The 16,025-nt window shown below is 36.7% G+C and overlaps 1 long non-coding RNA gene across 3 annotated transcripts; it reads right to left on the bottom strand.

Moving 5' to 3' along the window:
- Positions 1-2,657: 2,657 nt before the first annotated feature.
- On the bottom strand, positions 2,658-15,586 carry LOC127836512 (uncharacterized). 3 transcript variants are annotated; one of them, XR_008028803.1, is made up of 10 exons: positions 15,290-15,586; positions 14,454-14,515; positions 12,715-12,776; positions 11,877-11,938; positions 10,137-10,198; positions 9,301-9,362; positions 7,561-7,622; positions 6,510-6,571; positions 4,407-4,468; positions 2,658-2,728 (listed from the first exon to the last, which is right to left on the bottom strand). It is a non-coding gene; the product is annotated as an uncharacterized LOC127836512 (long non-coding RNA). The 3 variants fall into 3 exon arrangements; XR_008028805.1 differs by lacking the exon at positions 4,407-4,468; XR_008028804.1 differs by lacking the exon at positions 6,510-6,571.
- Between the last annotated feature and the right edge of the window lie 439 nt (positions 15,587-16,025).

The following is a 16,025-nucleotide window of genomic DNA, read 5'->3' as shown; positions in this document are numbered from 1 at the left end:
ACCAAGAGGAATTGTGCATATTATCAGCCGGTTCTCCTCGGATGATTTTTCACAGAGTTATGGCCCTTTGAAATTTTCCATTGTACATATAGTGCAATTCTTGTCCGAGCTATTTCTCATCAACTTATTACGGGAATTCAATGAAACTTTATGGGAAGCTTCACTACCAACAGGAGAGGTGCATATTATCAGCCGGTTATGTTCGGATGATTTTTCACAGAGTTATGGCCCTTTGAACATTTCTATAAACTGTACATATAGTGCAATTCTTGTCCGGGCTATTTCTCCCCAACTACTGACTGGAATTCAATGAAGCTTTATGGGAAGCTTAACTAACTTGAGGAGATGCGCATGTTATTTGTGGGTTCTGTTTAGATGATTTATTTAGAGAGTTATGGCCCATTTAAATTTTTAAGTGGCTGAACAATCCATCGTATTATTTTATCCAAAGTTATGCCCCTCAAGACGTTTCCTTTTATCTGAATATATAGTGCAATATTGTGACAAAAAAAACTTTGGGGAGCATCACCCGTCTCCGACGGTTTCTTGTTATATCAGATCTGCAACGGAGCGCTTGGGAGATTTAGCTATATTAATAAGATGGAGTCATTGAAAATAAATCAAGCTAGTATGGTATTAGCGGAATCGGAAAAAAAGCGAGTAGCATAATACGGAATGTGTAGTCTTTCGACTTGTATTTTAAATAAGAATTAATACGGCGATATTTTATAATTATTTGTAACATTATAAAACGTAATAACGTGATTATCGTAGGTAAATAACATCTATTTAAATGCTTAAAATAAATATTAGTTCTTCTTGAATGCTCTGAGCTTTTATAAGTACATACGTACAGCGACCCGGAGGGTCAATAGCTGGGAGTTGGATCATTGCAACTAAAATCAATATGTGCTTAAAAAGAATTATCTATGTGTCCGGATTTATGTGCAGAACATTCAAAGGGGGCATTTATTTCCAAACAGGTTATTTTTCAAATAGGTAATAGATAATCGATAACATATAAATACTATTTTAATACATGTATATGAATTAAACCTTTCGAAATGAAGCGACATATTGCTGCAAAGCGGTTAAACTATTCGAAAAAAAATCGACGTTTCGAGTACGCGGCAGTGCTGGTCATGTCAGAAACAAATATCCTTAATTAAGCTGCAAAGCAACTCAGAAAATATGGTTAATTGAAAGTATGTGCGTCATAAACTATGTCATAAAACAGTCGTCACAGATTCGGGGGAGTAAAGTATCTCGGTTTAAGATATCCATTGTGGGTTTTGGATGTGACCGTATTCGTTAAGCACTTACTGACTAGAAGAAGAAGAATCATGCAGATAAAGACGCTTAACCCTTTCAGTGCGGGAACCGAATTTTAAAGGCCTTTGCAAACAGTTTGGATCCAGATGAGACGCCACAAAAGGTGGCGTCTCATCAGGATCCAAACTGTTTGCTATTCTGATAGTATTCTTTGAAAAAAAAATAGAAGAAAATGCTAATTTTAGAAATTCTGCAGACGGCATTTTAGCAGACGACAAATTTCCCAGCATGCAAAGGGTTAACGGAGGCTGAAGTTCGAGAGAAATTTCTTCACTTTCTAGAAGACTTTGGCGTCCAAGTCGGAAGACGGCGTCCATGTTGATGTAATAAAGCTACCTATGTCGAAAAGGCCCATTTGAGCTACATTATTGAATGCGACAATTGAATACAGAATTTCCATATAGGATATGCTGCTGGTACTTTGATGCTGATATTAGCATGGGCGGGATGTCATTTGAATGCAACAGCTATTAATAAGACTGTTCGTTTTTTAAGTCAGATGTATTTTTTACAAAAATAACAATGTTCATTAATTACATAGATCTGTGTAAAATATGTGAGTGTTGGTTGTCAAAAAGAAGCTTTTAAAATATTCATTTATGAGTAACAGTGATAAATAGACTAGAGCATTTTTTTTTACTGTTTCGATAATAATTAGTTTAAATACTATCAGTAAATAATTTCTTTTATGATTGCATAGACGTGTATATTCTTATGATTGATTTTGTGTACAAGTGTTTTATAACAACGTTTGTGTTCGGTAAAAACAAACATAAAGTGGTCGGAATTAACAACGAATCCAAAGTTATGCTCGATTGGTCATTGTCGCCTCGGGTACTACTTAAATCTACCCCGGTTACTCTTAAGTATACTTAATTGTACCCCGGGGACGGAAAATATACAAACGGCCAATATAGACTGTACCCTAGTTTTATTCCCACCCAAAAGTCGATGTCCTAAAACGCGCAACGGAATACGAAACAAAATTCTCTGTAAACAAAACCTGCCTCAATATGCTTTTTTAAGTAGGAGTTTCGATAATATAGAGGCCATTTTACAGAATATTACATAAATATGAACATACGTGATTGGGGAAAAAAGCCGACAAGGTTACAATATAGTAAAAGATTTCCTACACAAATTCAATGTAAATGCAATAACTTTAACGAAAAATAAAGTCAAACTTTTGCGCATAGAGACCCTCATAACCATACCTTTTCTCGAAGAGCATTCCAAGCCGAATTGATTTAAGCAATAAAAAAGATAGGTCACGCGACATGTAAGAAAGAACTCGCCACGAATCAAAAGTCACTGTTTTACGGCCATCTATTTACCGGCTTCTATCCAGTTCATGAGGGTTTCCCGCCATCTGTCAAAGTCTTATGTAGTCTCCAATCTTCAGATAAAAGAGTGAATTTCTAGTAAACAACAATGTTTTCCCTGCCACATGCACACAGAAATATACTAAAATAAAGTCATGGCAAGTGACCCTACAGAGAACCGTGTCTTCAAATAAATGATGTTCATGTTTTTAGAGAGTATAGCATTGCACTCCAAAAAGATTTAGTATATTGTAACCTAAAGGAAAAATATCTTCTGATTAAAATGTGTTTTTCTTGCATATTCTTATCTTCCTATTCATATTGCACACATGTAAAAAGTTTGGCTGGATTATCTGTCCGTTTGGCCATTTTTTTTCATATTTTCACACGCAGGTGTTTTCGGTCCAAAGAAGGCCATTTTAGGCCTGTTAAAGCTTAAATGTCCCTTTAAGGTTTAAATGTGCTAAGTTCAATATCTGCAACAAAATACCAAAACAAACCAAATGGACATGCACGTGGGGCTTATGCGGGGTGGTGAAAGAATGAATTTGTTAGATATTTTCACTCTAAGCAATTTTGATAATGTCTTTTTTGTGTGTTTTTTTTTAAATCACCCCAAAAATGTCAATTTCAAAGCAAAGAAAATCCGATTTTTCATCCAAGACAATAAACAAATTAGTACAAATGAGAGATCAAAGATACTTTGAAGAGAAGAAATCAATAAGCTTCCAATAACTTGTTGTTTAGCACCAATAAAAGTGTGAAATCTTGAAACGCGCCTTGTCGCTCGGAGCCCATTTATTTGCCAGAGGCCAATTATATATCCTAGCATATAATGTCATGGGTGCCTTTAAACTGCAGCAGATGGTCAATATGCATTGCCAGCTCTCATTTAGAGGTTCAAGAGAATACAAAATTTCATATTTTGGGCACAAAATAAGTACTTTTGACTATTTTTATGGTGGCAATCTGGGTAAAAAATGGGGATTCAGAACCAAGCGAAAGAAAAAATGCTCATTTTGGGGGTATAGAATTGACGGAAAGGTTAAAATGAACAAGATACATATATGTAGGCAAGCATTTTAAGCTTAGAAATGAGGTTCCATGTAGTAACAGGGGCAGAAAGGCAGCTCAGATCAATGCAGGCTTCCTGAAAGGGGTTTCTAGTACTTCTTTTGAGGACACAGCTTCCCGCAGAATTCTCAACACATCAAACATCATTGATCCATGTCACCTCTGTATGCAAAGACAAGCGAATAAAGTCAATACTGCCCTTAAATCACTGAATGAGAGAAGCATTTACCAAATAAAAAACAAAACTGGTTGCTGAAAGTGCCAAATTTTGTCAAAAAGATCCCTCTAATATAAACGATGAAGGGGACACTCGCTACAACAATCCTATGTTTAAGTCGGACGCGACATCTTCTCAAGCCGGAACCATGACTGTAAGCATATTGTGAGAAAACAGTACCAAACACAAGCTAATTGTAGGGTAACAAGTAGCAAATCAACTCAGCTGTGCTGCATACATGCTCAGGAACAAGGATAAACATGTTGAGTGCCAACTTCTGCTGCCAACAGAGCAGGAGCTTTACGTGTCAGGACGCGGAATAATCGATACAAACTGCATGGGAATTGCACGACGGCAAGAGTTTGAGTGACCACAAAACTGATTAGGACAGTATTTCACACCTTAAGCATCATAAATATGCTTATTTGCCTGTGTACATGATAATAAATTAGTATTATTACCTGTTTTACCATCAACAACCCTTATCAAGTGGCCCTCGGCTTAGTCGCAGACATTCTTCTACCTGAAAAAGTCAAAATACCCAATAGAAATAGATATAAAATGAAGAAAAAAACATGCATTTATGTATTTGAAGTGTATTTCTATGAATAATATGAGGTGATAAAGCTTGTTATATGCATGATTGTACTAAATATGAAAGCTGGCTCAGTTAAGCATCTGTTGCACTGTCAAAACTGTAAAAATGTCCGCCATTCCATGTAGGTAAAATGGGGCTCTGTTTGAATGTTCATGCTTTACGCACAAGCTATTGTTGCGTTACTGGATTGCGGAGTCCTTGGCGTTGAATTCTGACTGCATGTAGCACAATAACGCCACACGGTCAACCAAAATGCCTTTGAATTTAAGTCGGAAAGCAATTTATCCCTTATTTGGCTATACAAGGGTGGGGGGTCAACTTGAAAAACAACTATTCCAGGTCAAATAATCTGAATTCATGCATTTAATGCACTAATTTTCTTCTCTTTTGCTAAGAAATGACCAAAAATCAGCTTTCCCAGTCATATTTTGCACTTGCAGATGATATTACATTTTTTACCTAAAGCTAGTTTAAAGGAAAAATATCTTCTGATTAAAATGTGTTTTTCTTGCATATTCTTATCTTCCTATTCATATTGCACACATGTAAAAAGTTTGGCTGGATTATCTGTCCGTTTGGCCATTTTTTTTCATATTTTCACACGCAGGTGTTTTCGGTCCAAAGAAGGCCATTTTAGGCCTGTTAAAGCTTAAATGTCCCTTTAAGGTTTAAATGTGCTAAGTTCAATATCTGCAACAAAATACCAAAACAAACCAAATGGACATGCACGTGGGGCTTATGCGGGGTGGTGAAAGAATGAATTTGTTAGATATTTTCACTCTAAGCAATTTTGATAATGTCTTTTTTGTGTGTTTTTTTTTAAATCACCCCAAAAATGTCAATTTCAAAGCAAAGAAAATCCGATTTTTCATCCAAGACAATAAACAAATTAGTACAAATGAGAGATCAAAGATACTTTGAAGAGAAGAAATCAATAAGCTTCCAATAACTTGTTGTTTAGCACCAATAAAAGTGTGAAATCTTGAAACGCGCCTTGTCGCTCGGAGCCCATTTATTTGCCAGAGGCCAATTATATATCCTAGCATATAATGTCATGGGTGCCTTTAAACTGCAGCAGATGGTCAATATGCATTGCCAGCTCTCATTTAGAGGTTCAAGAGAATACAAAATTTCATATTTTGGGCACAAAATAAGTACTTTTGACTATTTTTATGGTGGCAATCTGGGTAAAAAATGGGGATTCAGAACCAAGCGAAAGAAAAAATGCTCATTTTGGGGGTATAGAATTGACGGAAAGGTTAAAATGAACAAGATACATATATGTAGGCAAGCATTTTAAGCTTAGAAATGAGGTTCCATGTAGTAACAGGGGCAGAAAGGCAGCTCAGATCAATGCAGGCTTCCTGAAAGGGGTTTCTAGTACTTCTTTTGAGGACACAGCTTCCCGCAGAATTCTCAACACATCAAACATCATTGATCCATGTCACCTCTGTATGCAAAGACAAGCGAATAAAGTCAATACTGCCCTTAAATCACTGAATGAGAGAAGCATTTACCAAATAAAAAACAAAACTGGTTGCTGAAAGTGCCAAATTTTGTCAAAAAGATCCCTCTAATATAAACGATGAAGGGGACACTCGCTACAACAATCCTATGTTTAAGTCGGACGCGACATCTTCTCAAGCCGGAACCATGACTGTAAGCATATTGTGAGAAAACAGTACCAAACACAAGCTAATTGTAGGGTAACAAGTAGCAAATCAACTCAGCTGTGCTGCATACATGCTCAGGAACAAGGATAAACATGTTGAGTGCCAACTTCTGCTGCCAACAGAGCAGGAGCTTTACGTGTCAGGACGCGGAATAATCGATACAAACTGCATGGGAATTGCACGACGGCAAGAGTTTGAGTGACCACAAAACTGATTAGGACAGTATTTCACACCTTAAGCATCATAAATATGCTTATTTGCCTGTGTACATGATAATAAATTAGTATTATTACCTGTTTTACCATCAACAACCCTTATCAAGTGGCCCTCGGCTTAGTCGCAGACATTCTTCTACCTGAAAAAGTCAAAATACCCAATAGAAATAGATATAAAATGAAGAAAAAAACATGCATTTATGTATTTGAAGTGTATTTCTATGAATAATATGAGGTGATAAAGCTTGTTATATGCATGATTGTACTAAATATGAAAGCTGGCTAGTTTAGTTTAAACCTATTTATTTTAGCTCGATTGCATAGAAAGTAATTCCTACTTATTTGAAATGCTCTCGAGTCCGTTTCCTGGGCCTAGAACCAGTACTTGGTGTCTATATGGGAGATCGAAAGAACGCTCCCACAGCGGGGATCGAACCCGTGACCTCCCGGTCGCTAGGCGGACACCATATCCATTACACCACGGCGACCTCAGCTGGCTCAGTTAAGCATCTGTTGCACTGTCAAAACTGTAAAAATGTCCGCCATTCCATGTAGGTAAAATGGGGCTCTGTTTGAATGTTCATGCTTTACGCACAAGCTATTGTTGCGTTACTGGATTGCGGAGTCCTTGGCGTTGAATTCTGACTGCATGTAGCACAATAACGCCACACGGTCAACCAAAATGCCTTTGAATTTAAGTCGAAAAGCAATTTATCCCTTATTTGGCTATACAAGGGTGGGGGGTCAACTTGAAAAACAACTATTCCAGGTCAAATAATCTGAATTCATGCATTTAATGCACTAATTTTCTTCTCTTTTGCTAAGAAATGACCAAAAATCAGCTTTCCCAGTCATATTTTGCACTTGCAGATGATATTACATTTTTTACCTAAAGCTAGTTTAGGTTACAATATAGTAAAAGATTTCCTACACAAATTCAATGTAAATGCAATAACTTTAACGAAAAATAAAGTCAAACTTTTGCGCATAGAGACCCTCATAACCATACCTTTTCTCGAAGAGCATTCCAAGCCGAATTGATTTAAGCAATAAAAAAGATAGGTCACGCGACATGTAAGAAAGAACTCGCCACGAATCAAAAGTCACTGTTTTACGGCCATCTATTTACCGGCTTCTATCCAGTTCATGAGGGTTTCCCGCCATCTGTCAAAGTCTTATGTAGTCTCCAATCTTCAGATAAAAGAGTGAATTTCTAGTAAACAACAATGTTTTCCCTGCCACATGCACACAGAAATACACTAAAATAAAGTCATGGCAAGTGACCCTACAGAGAACCGTGTCTTCAAATAAATGATGTTCATGTTTTTAGAGAGTATAGCATTGCACTCCAAAAAGATTTAGTATATTGTAACCTAAAGGAAAAATATCTTCTGATTAAAATGTGTTTTTCTTGCATATTCTTATCTTCCTATTCATATTGCACACATGTAAAAAGTTTGGCTGGATTATCTGTCCGTTTGGCCATTTTTTTTCATATTTTCACACGCAGGTGTTTTCGGTCCAAAGAAGGCCATTTTAGGCCTGTTAAAGCTTAAATGTCCCTTTAAGGTTTAAATGTGCTAAGTTCAATATCTGCAACAAAATACCAAAACAAACCAAATGGACATGCACGTGGGGCTTATGCGGGGTGGTGAAAGAATGAATTTGTTAGATATTTTCACTCTAAGCAATTTTGATAATGTCTTTTTTGTGTGTTTTTTTTTAAATCACCCCAAAAATGTCAATTTCAAAGCAAAGAAAATCCGATTTTTCATCCAAGACAATAAACAAATTAGTACAAATGAGAGATCAAAGATACTTTGAAGAGAAGAAATCAATAAGCTTCCAATAACTTGTTGTTTAGCACCAATAAAAGTGTGAAATCTTGAAACGCGCCTTGTCGCTCGGAGCCCATTTATTTGCCAGAGGCCAATTATATATCCTAGCATATAATGTCATGGGTGCCTTTAAACTGCAGCAGATGGTCAATATGCATTGCCAGCTCTCATTTAGAGGTTCAAGAGAATACAAAATTTCATATTTTGGGCACAAAATAAGTACTTTTGACTATTTTTATGGTGGCAATCTGGGTAAAAAATGGGGATTCAGAACCAAGCGAAAGAAAAAATGCTCATTTTGGGGGTATAGAATTGACGGAAAGGTTAAAATGAACAAGATACATATATGTAGGCAAGCATTTTAAGCTTAGAAATGAGGTTCCATGTAGTAACAGGGGCAGAAAGGCAGCTCAGATCAATGCAGGCTTCCTGAAAGGGGTTTCTAGTACTTCTTTTGAGGACACAGCTTCCCGCAGAATTCTCAACACATCAAACATCATTGATCCATGTCACCTCTGTATGCAAAGACAAGCGAATAAAGTCAATACTGCCCTTAAATCACTGAATGAGAGAAGCATTTACCAAATAAAAAACAAAACTGGTTGCTGAAAGTGCCAAATTTTGTCAAAAAGATCCCTCTAATATAAACGATGAAGGGGACACTCGCTACAACAATCCTATGTTTAAGTCGGACGCGACATCTTCTCAAGCCGGAACCATGACTGTAAGCATATTGTGAGAAAACAGTACCAAACACAAGCTAATTGTAGGGTAACAAGTAGCAAATCAACTCAGCTGTGCTGCATACATGCTCAGGAACAAGGATAAACATGTTGAGTGCCAACTTCTGCTGCCAACAGAGCAGGAGCTTTACGTGTCAGGACGCGGAATAATCGATACAAACTGCATGGGAATTGCACGACGGCAAGAGTTTGAGTGACCACAAAACTGATTAGGACAGTATTTCACACCTTAAGCATCATAAATATGCTTATTTGCCTGTGTACATGATAATAAATTAGTATTATTACCTGTTTTACCATCAACAACCCTTATCAAGTGGCCCTCGGCTTAGTCGCAGACATTCTTCTACCTGAAAAAGTCAAAATACCCAATAGAAATAGATATAAAATGAAGAAAAAAACATGCATTTATGTATTTGAAGTGTATTTCTATGAATAATATGAGGTGATAAAGCTTGTTATATGCATGATTGTACTAAATATGAAAGCTGGCTCAGTTAAGCATCTGTTGCACTGTCAAAACTGTAAAAATGTCCGCCATTCCATGTAGGTAAAATGGGGCTCTGTTTGAATGTTCATGCTTTACGCACAAGCTATTGTTGCGTTACTGGATTGCGGAGTCCTTGGCGTTGAATTCTGACTGCATGTAGCACAATAACGCCACACGGTCAACCAAAATGCCTTTGAATTTAAGTCGAAAAGCAATTTATCCCTTATTTGGCTATACAAGGGTGGGGGGTCAACTTGAAAAACAACTATTCCAGGTCAAATAATCTGAATTCATGCATTTAATGCACTAATTTTCTTCTCTTTTGCTAAGAAATGACCAAAAATCAGCTTTCCCAGTCATATTTTGCACTTGCAGATGATATTACATTTTTTACCTAAAGCTAGTTTAGGTTACAATATAGTAAAAGATTTCCTACACAAATTCAATGTAAATGCAATAACTTTAACGAAAAATAAAGTCAAACTTTTGCGCATAGAGACCCTCATAACCATACCTTTTCTCGAAGAGCATTCCAAGCCGAATTGATTTAAGCAATAAAAAAGATAGGTCACGCGACATGTAAGAAAGAACTCGCCACGAATCAAAAGTCACTGTTTTACGGCCATCTATTTACCGGCTTCTATCCAGTTCATGAGGGTTTCCCGCCATCTGTCAAAGTCTTATGTAGTCTCCAATCTTCAGATAAAAGAGTGAATTTCTAGTAAACAACAATGTTTTCCCTGCCACATGCACACAGAAATATACTAAAATAAAGTCATGGCAAGTGACCCTACAGAGAACCGTGTCTTCAAATAAATGATGTTCATGTTTTTAGAGAGTATAGCATTGCACTCCAAAAAGATTTAGTATATTGTAACCTAAAGGAAAAATATCTTCTGATTAAAATGTGTTTTTCTTGCATATTCTTATCTTCCTATTCATATTGCACACATGTAAAAAGTTTGGCTGGATTATCTGTCCGTTTGGCCATTTTTTTTCATATTTTCACACGCAGGTGTTTTCGGTCCAAAGAAGGCCATTTTAGGCCTGTTAAAGCTTAAATGTCCCTTTAAGGTTTAAATGTGCTAAGTTCAATATCTGCAACAAAATACCAAAACAAACCAAATGGACATGCACGTGGGGCTTATGCGGGGTGGTGAAAGAATGAATTTGTTAGATATTTTCACTCTAAGCAATTTTGATAATGTCTTTTTTGTGTGTTTTTTTTTAAATCACCCCAAAAATGTCAATTTCAAAGCAAAGAAAATCCGATTTTTCATCCAAGACAATAAACAAATTAGTACAAATGAGAGATCAAAGATACTTTGAAGAGAAGAAATCAATAAGCTTCCAATAACTTGTTGTTTAGCACCAATAAAAGTGTGAAATCTTGAAACGCGCCTTGTCGCTCGGAGCCCATTTATTTGCCAGAGGCCAATTATATATCCTAGCATATAATGTCATGGGTGCCTTTAAACTGCAGCAGATGGTCAATATGCATTGCCAGCTCTCATTTAGAGGTTCAAGAGAATACAAAATTTCATATTTTGGGCACAAAATAAGTACTTTTGACTATTTTTATGGTGGCAATCTGGGTAAAAAATGGGGATTCAGAACCAAGCGAAAGAAAAAATGCTCATTTTGGGGGTATAGAATTGACGGAAAGGTTAAAATGAACAAGATACATATATGTAGGCAAGCATTTTAAGCTTAGAAATGAGGTTCCATGTAGTAACAGGGGCAGAAAGGCAGCTCAGATCAATGCAGGCTTCCTGAAAGGGGTTTCTAGTACTTCTTTTGGGGACACAGCTTCCCGCAGAATTCTCAACACATCAAACATCATTGATCCATGTCACCTCTGTATGCAAAGACAAGCGAATAAAGTCAATACTGCCCTTAAATCACTGAATGAGAGAAGCATTTACCAAATAAAAAACAAAACTGGTTGCTGAAAGTGCCAAATTTTGTCAAAAAGATCCCTCTAATGTAAACGATGAAGGGGACACTCGCTACAACAATCCTATGCTTAAGTCGGACGCGACATCTTCTCAAGCCGGAACCATGACTGTAAGCATATTGTGAGAAAACAGTACCAAACACAAGCTAATTGTAGGATAACAAGTAGTAAATCAACTCAGCTGTGCTGCATACATGCTCAGGAACAAGGATAAACATGTTGAGTGCCAACTTCTGCTGCCAACAGAGCAGGAGCTTTACGTGTCAGGACGCGGAATAATCGATACAAACTGCATGGGAATTGCACGACGGCAAGAGTTTGAGTGACCACAAAACTGATTAGGACAGTATTTCACACCTTAAGCATCATAAATATGCTTATTTGCCTGTGTACATGATAATAAATTAGTATTATTACCTGTTTTACCATCAACAACCCTTATCAAGTGGCCCTCGGCTTAGTCGCAGACATTCTTCTACCTGAAAAAGTCAAAATACCCAATAGAAATAGATATAAAATGAAGAAAAAAAACATGCATTTATGTATTTGAAGTGTATTTCTATGAATAATATGAGGTGATAAAGCTTGTTATATGCATGATTGTACTAAATATGAAAGCTGGCTCAGTTAAGCATCTGTTGCACTGTCAAAACTGTAAAAATGTCCGCCATTCCATGTAGGTAAAATGGGGCTCTGTTTGAATGTTCATGCTTTACGCACAAGCTATTGTTGCGTTACTGGATTGCGGAGTCCTTGGCGTTGAATTCTGACTGCATGTAGCACAATAACGCCACACGGTCAACCAAAATGCCTTTGAATTTAAGTCGGAAAGCAATTTATCCCTTATTTGGCTATACAAGGGTGGGGGGGTCAACTTGAAAAACAACTATTCCAGGTCAAATAATCTGAATTCATGCATTTAATGCACTAATTTTCTTCTCTTTTGCTAAGAAATGACCAAAAATCAGCTTTCCCAGTCATATTTTGCACTTGCAGATGATATTACATTTTTTACCTAAAGCTAGTTTAGGTTACAATATAGTAAAAGATTTCCTACACAAATTCAATGTAAATGCAATAACTTTAACGAAAAATAAAGTCAAACTTTTGCGCATAGAGACCCTCATAACCATACCTTTTCTCGAAGAGCATTCCAAGCCGAATTGATTTAAGCAATAAAAAAGATAGGTCACGCGACATGTAAGAAAGAACTCGCCACGAATCAAAAGTCACTGTTTTACGGCCATCTATTTACCGGCTTCTATCCAGTTCATGAGGGTTTCCCGCCATCTGTCAAAGTCTTATGTAGTCTCCAATCTTCAGATAAAAGAGTGAATTTCTAGTAAACAACAATGTTTTCCCTGCCACATGCACACAGAAATATACTAAAATAAAGTCATGGCAAGTGACCCTACAGAGAACCGTGTCTTCAAATAAATGATGTTCATGTTTTTAGAGAGTATAGCATTGCACTCCAAAAAGATTTAGTATATTGTAACCTAAAGGAAAAATATCTTCTGATTAAAATGTGTTTTTCTTGCATATTCTTATCTTCCTATTCATATTGCACACATGTAAAAAGTTTGGCTGGATTATCTGTCCGTTTGGCCATTTTTTTTCATATTTTCACACGCAGGTGTTTTCGGTCCAAAGAAGGCCATTTTAGGCCTGTTAAAGCTTAAATGTCCCTTTAAGGTTTAAATGTGCTAAGTTCAATATCTGCAACAAAATACCAAAACAAACCAAATGGACATGCACGTGGGGCTTATGCGGGGTGGTGAAAGAATGAATTTGTTAGATATTTTCACTCTAAGCAATTTTGATAATGTCTTTTTTTGTGTGTTTTTTTTTAAATCACCCCAAAAATGTCAATTTCAAAGCAAAGAAAATCCGATTTTTCATCCAAGACAATAAACAAATTAGTACAAATGAGAGATCAAAGATACTTTGAAGAGAAGAAATCAATAAGCTTCCAATAACTTGTTGTTTAGCACCAATAAAAGTGTGAAATCTTGAAACGCGCCTTGTCGCTCGGAGCCCATTTATTTGCCAGAGGCCAATTATATATCCTAGCATATAATGTCATGGGTGCCTTTAAACTGCAGCAGATGGTCAATATGCATTGCCAGCTCTCATTTAGAGGTTCAAGAGAATACAAAATTTCATATTTTGGGCACAAAATAAGTACTTTTGACTATTTTTATGGTGGCAATCTGGGTAAAAAATGGGGATTCAGAACCAAGCGAAAGAAAAAATGCTCATTTTGGGGTATAGAATTGACGGAAAGGTTAAAATGAACAAGATACATATATGTAGGCAAGCATTTTAAGCTTAGAAATGAGGTTCCATGTAGTAACAGGGGCAGAAAGGCAGCTCAGATCAATGCAGGCTTCCTGAAAGGGGTTTCTAGTACTTCTTTTGAGGACACAGCTTCCCGCAGAATTCTCAACACATCAAACATCATTGATCCATGTCACCTCTGTATGCAAAGACAAGCGAATAAAGTCAATACTGCCCTTAAATCACTGAATGAGAGAAGCATTTACCAAATAAAAAACAAAACTGGTTGCTGAAAGTGCCAAATTTTGTCAAAAAGATCCCTCTAATATAAACGATGAAGGGGACACTCGCTACAACAATCCTATGTTTAAGTCGGACGCGACATCTTCTCAAGCCGGAACCATGACTGTAAGCATATTGTGAGAAAACAGTACCAAACACAAGCTAATTGTAGGGTAACAAGTAGCAAATCAACTCAGCTGTGCTGCATACATGCTCAGGAACAAGGATAAACATGTTGAGTGCCAACTTCTGCTGCCAACAGAGCAGGAGCTTTACGTGTCAGGACGCGGAATAATCGATACAAACTGCATGGGAATTGCACGACGGCAAGAGTTGAGTGACCACAAAACTGATTAGGACAGTATTTCACACCTTAAGCATCATAAATATGCTTATTTGCCTGTGTACATGATAATAAATTAGTATTATTACCTGTTTTACCATCAACAACCCTTATCAAGTGGCCCTCGGCTTAGTCGCAGACATTCTTCTACCTGAAAAAGTCAAAATACCCAATAGAAATAGATATAAAATGAAGAAAAAAACATGCATTTATGTATTTGAAGTGTATTTCTATGAATAATATGAGGTGATAAAGCTTGTTATATGCATGATTGTACTAAATATGAAAGCTGGCTCAGTTAAGCATCTGTTGCACTGTCAAAACTGTAAAATGTCCGCCATTCCATGTAGGTAAAATGGGGCTCTGTTTGAATGTTCATGCTTTACGCACAAGCTATTGTTGCGTTACTGGATTGCGGAGTCCTTGGCGTTGAATTCTGACTGCATGTAGCACAATAACGCCACACGGTCAACCAAAATGCCTTTGAATTTAAGTCGGAAAGCAATTTATATCCCTTATTTGGCTATACAAGGGTGGGGGGTCAACTTGAAAAACAACTATTCCAGGTCAAATAATCTGAATTCATGCATTTAATGCACTAATTTTCTTCTCTTTTGCTAAGAAATGACCAAAAATCAGCTTTCCCAGTCATATTTTGCACTTGCAGATGATATTACATTTTTACCTAAAGCTAGTTTAGGTTACAATATAGTAAAAGATTTTCCTACACAAATTCAATGTAAATGCAATAACTTTAACGAAAAATAAAGTCAAACTTTTGCGCATAGAGACCCTCATAACCATACCTTTTCTCGAAGAGCATTCCAAGCCGAATTGATTTAAGCAATAAAAAGATAGGTCACGCGACATGTAAGAAAGAACTCGCCACGAATCAAAAGTCACTGTTTTACGGCCATCTATTTACCGGCTTCTATCCAGTTCATGAGGGTTTCCCGCCATCTGTCAAAGTCTTATGTAGTCTCCAATCTTCAGATAAAAGAGTGAATTTCTAGTAAACAACAATGTTTTCCCTGCCACATGCACACAGAAATATACTAAAATAAAGTCATGGCAAGTGACCCTACAGAGAACCGTGTCTTCAAATAAATGATGTTCATGTTTTTAGAGAGTATAGCATTGCACTCCAAAAAGATTTAGTATATTGTAACCTAAAGGAAAAATATCTTCTGATTAAAATGTGTTTTTCTTGCATATTCTTATCTTCCTATTCATATTGCACACATGTAAAAAGTTTGGCTGGATTATCTGTCCGTTTGGCCATTTTTTTTCATATTTCACACGCAGGTGTTTTCGGTCCAAAGAAAGGCCATTTTAGGCCTGTTAAAGCTTAAATGTCCCTTTAAGGTTTAAATGTGCTAAGTTCAATATCTGCAACAAAATACCAAAACAAACCAAATGGACATGCACGTGGGGCTTATGCGGGGTGGTGAAAGAATGAATTTGTTAGATATTTTCACTCTAAGCAATTTTGATAATGTCTTTTTTGTGTGTTTTTTTTTAAATCACACCCCAAAAATGTCAATTTCAAAGCAAAGAAAATCCGATTTTCATCCAAGACAATAAACAAATTAGTACAAATGAGAGATCAAAGATACTTTGAAGAGAAGAAATCAATAAGCTTCCAATAACTTGTTGTTTAG

This window comes from Dreissena polymorpha, chromosome 6 (genome assembly GCF_020536995.1).
Source record: "Dreissena polymorpha isolate Duluth1 chromosome 6, UMN_Dpol_1.0, whole genome shotgun sequence".
Classification (NCBI taxonomy): domain Eukaryota; kingdom Metazoa; phylum Mollusca; class Bivalvia; order Myida; family Dreissenidae; genus Dreissena; species Dreissena polymorpha.
The sequence above is the reverse complement of the archived record's forward strand: the minus strand, read 5'-3'. Positions and strand labels throughout refer to the sequence as shown.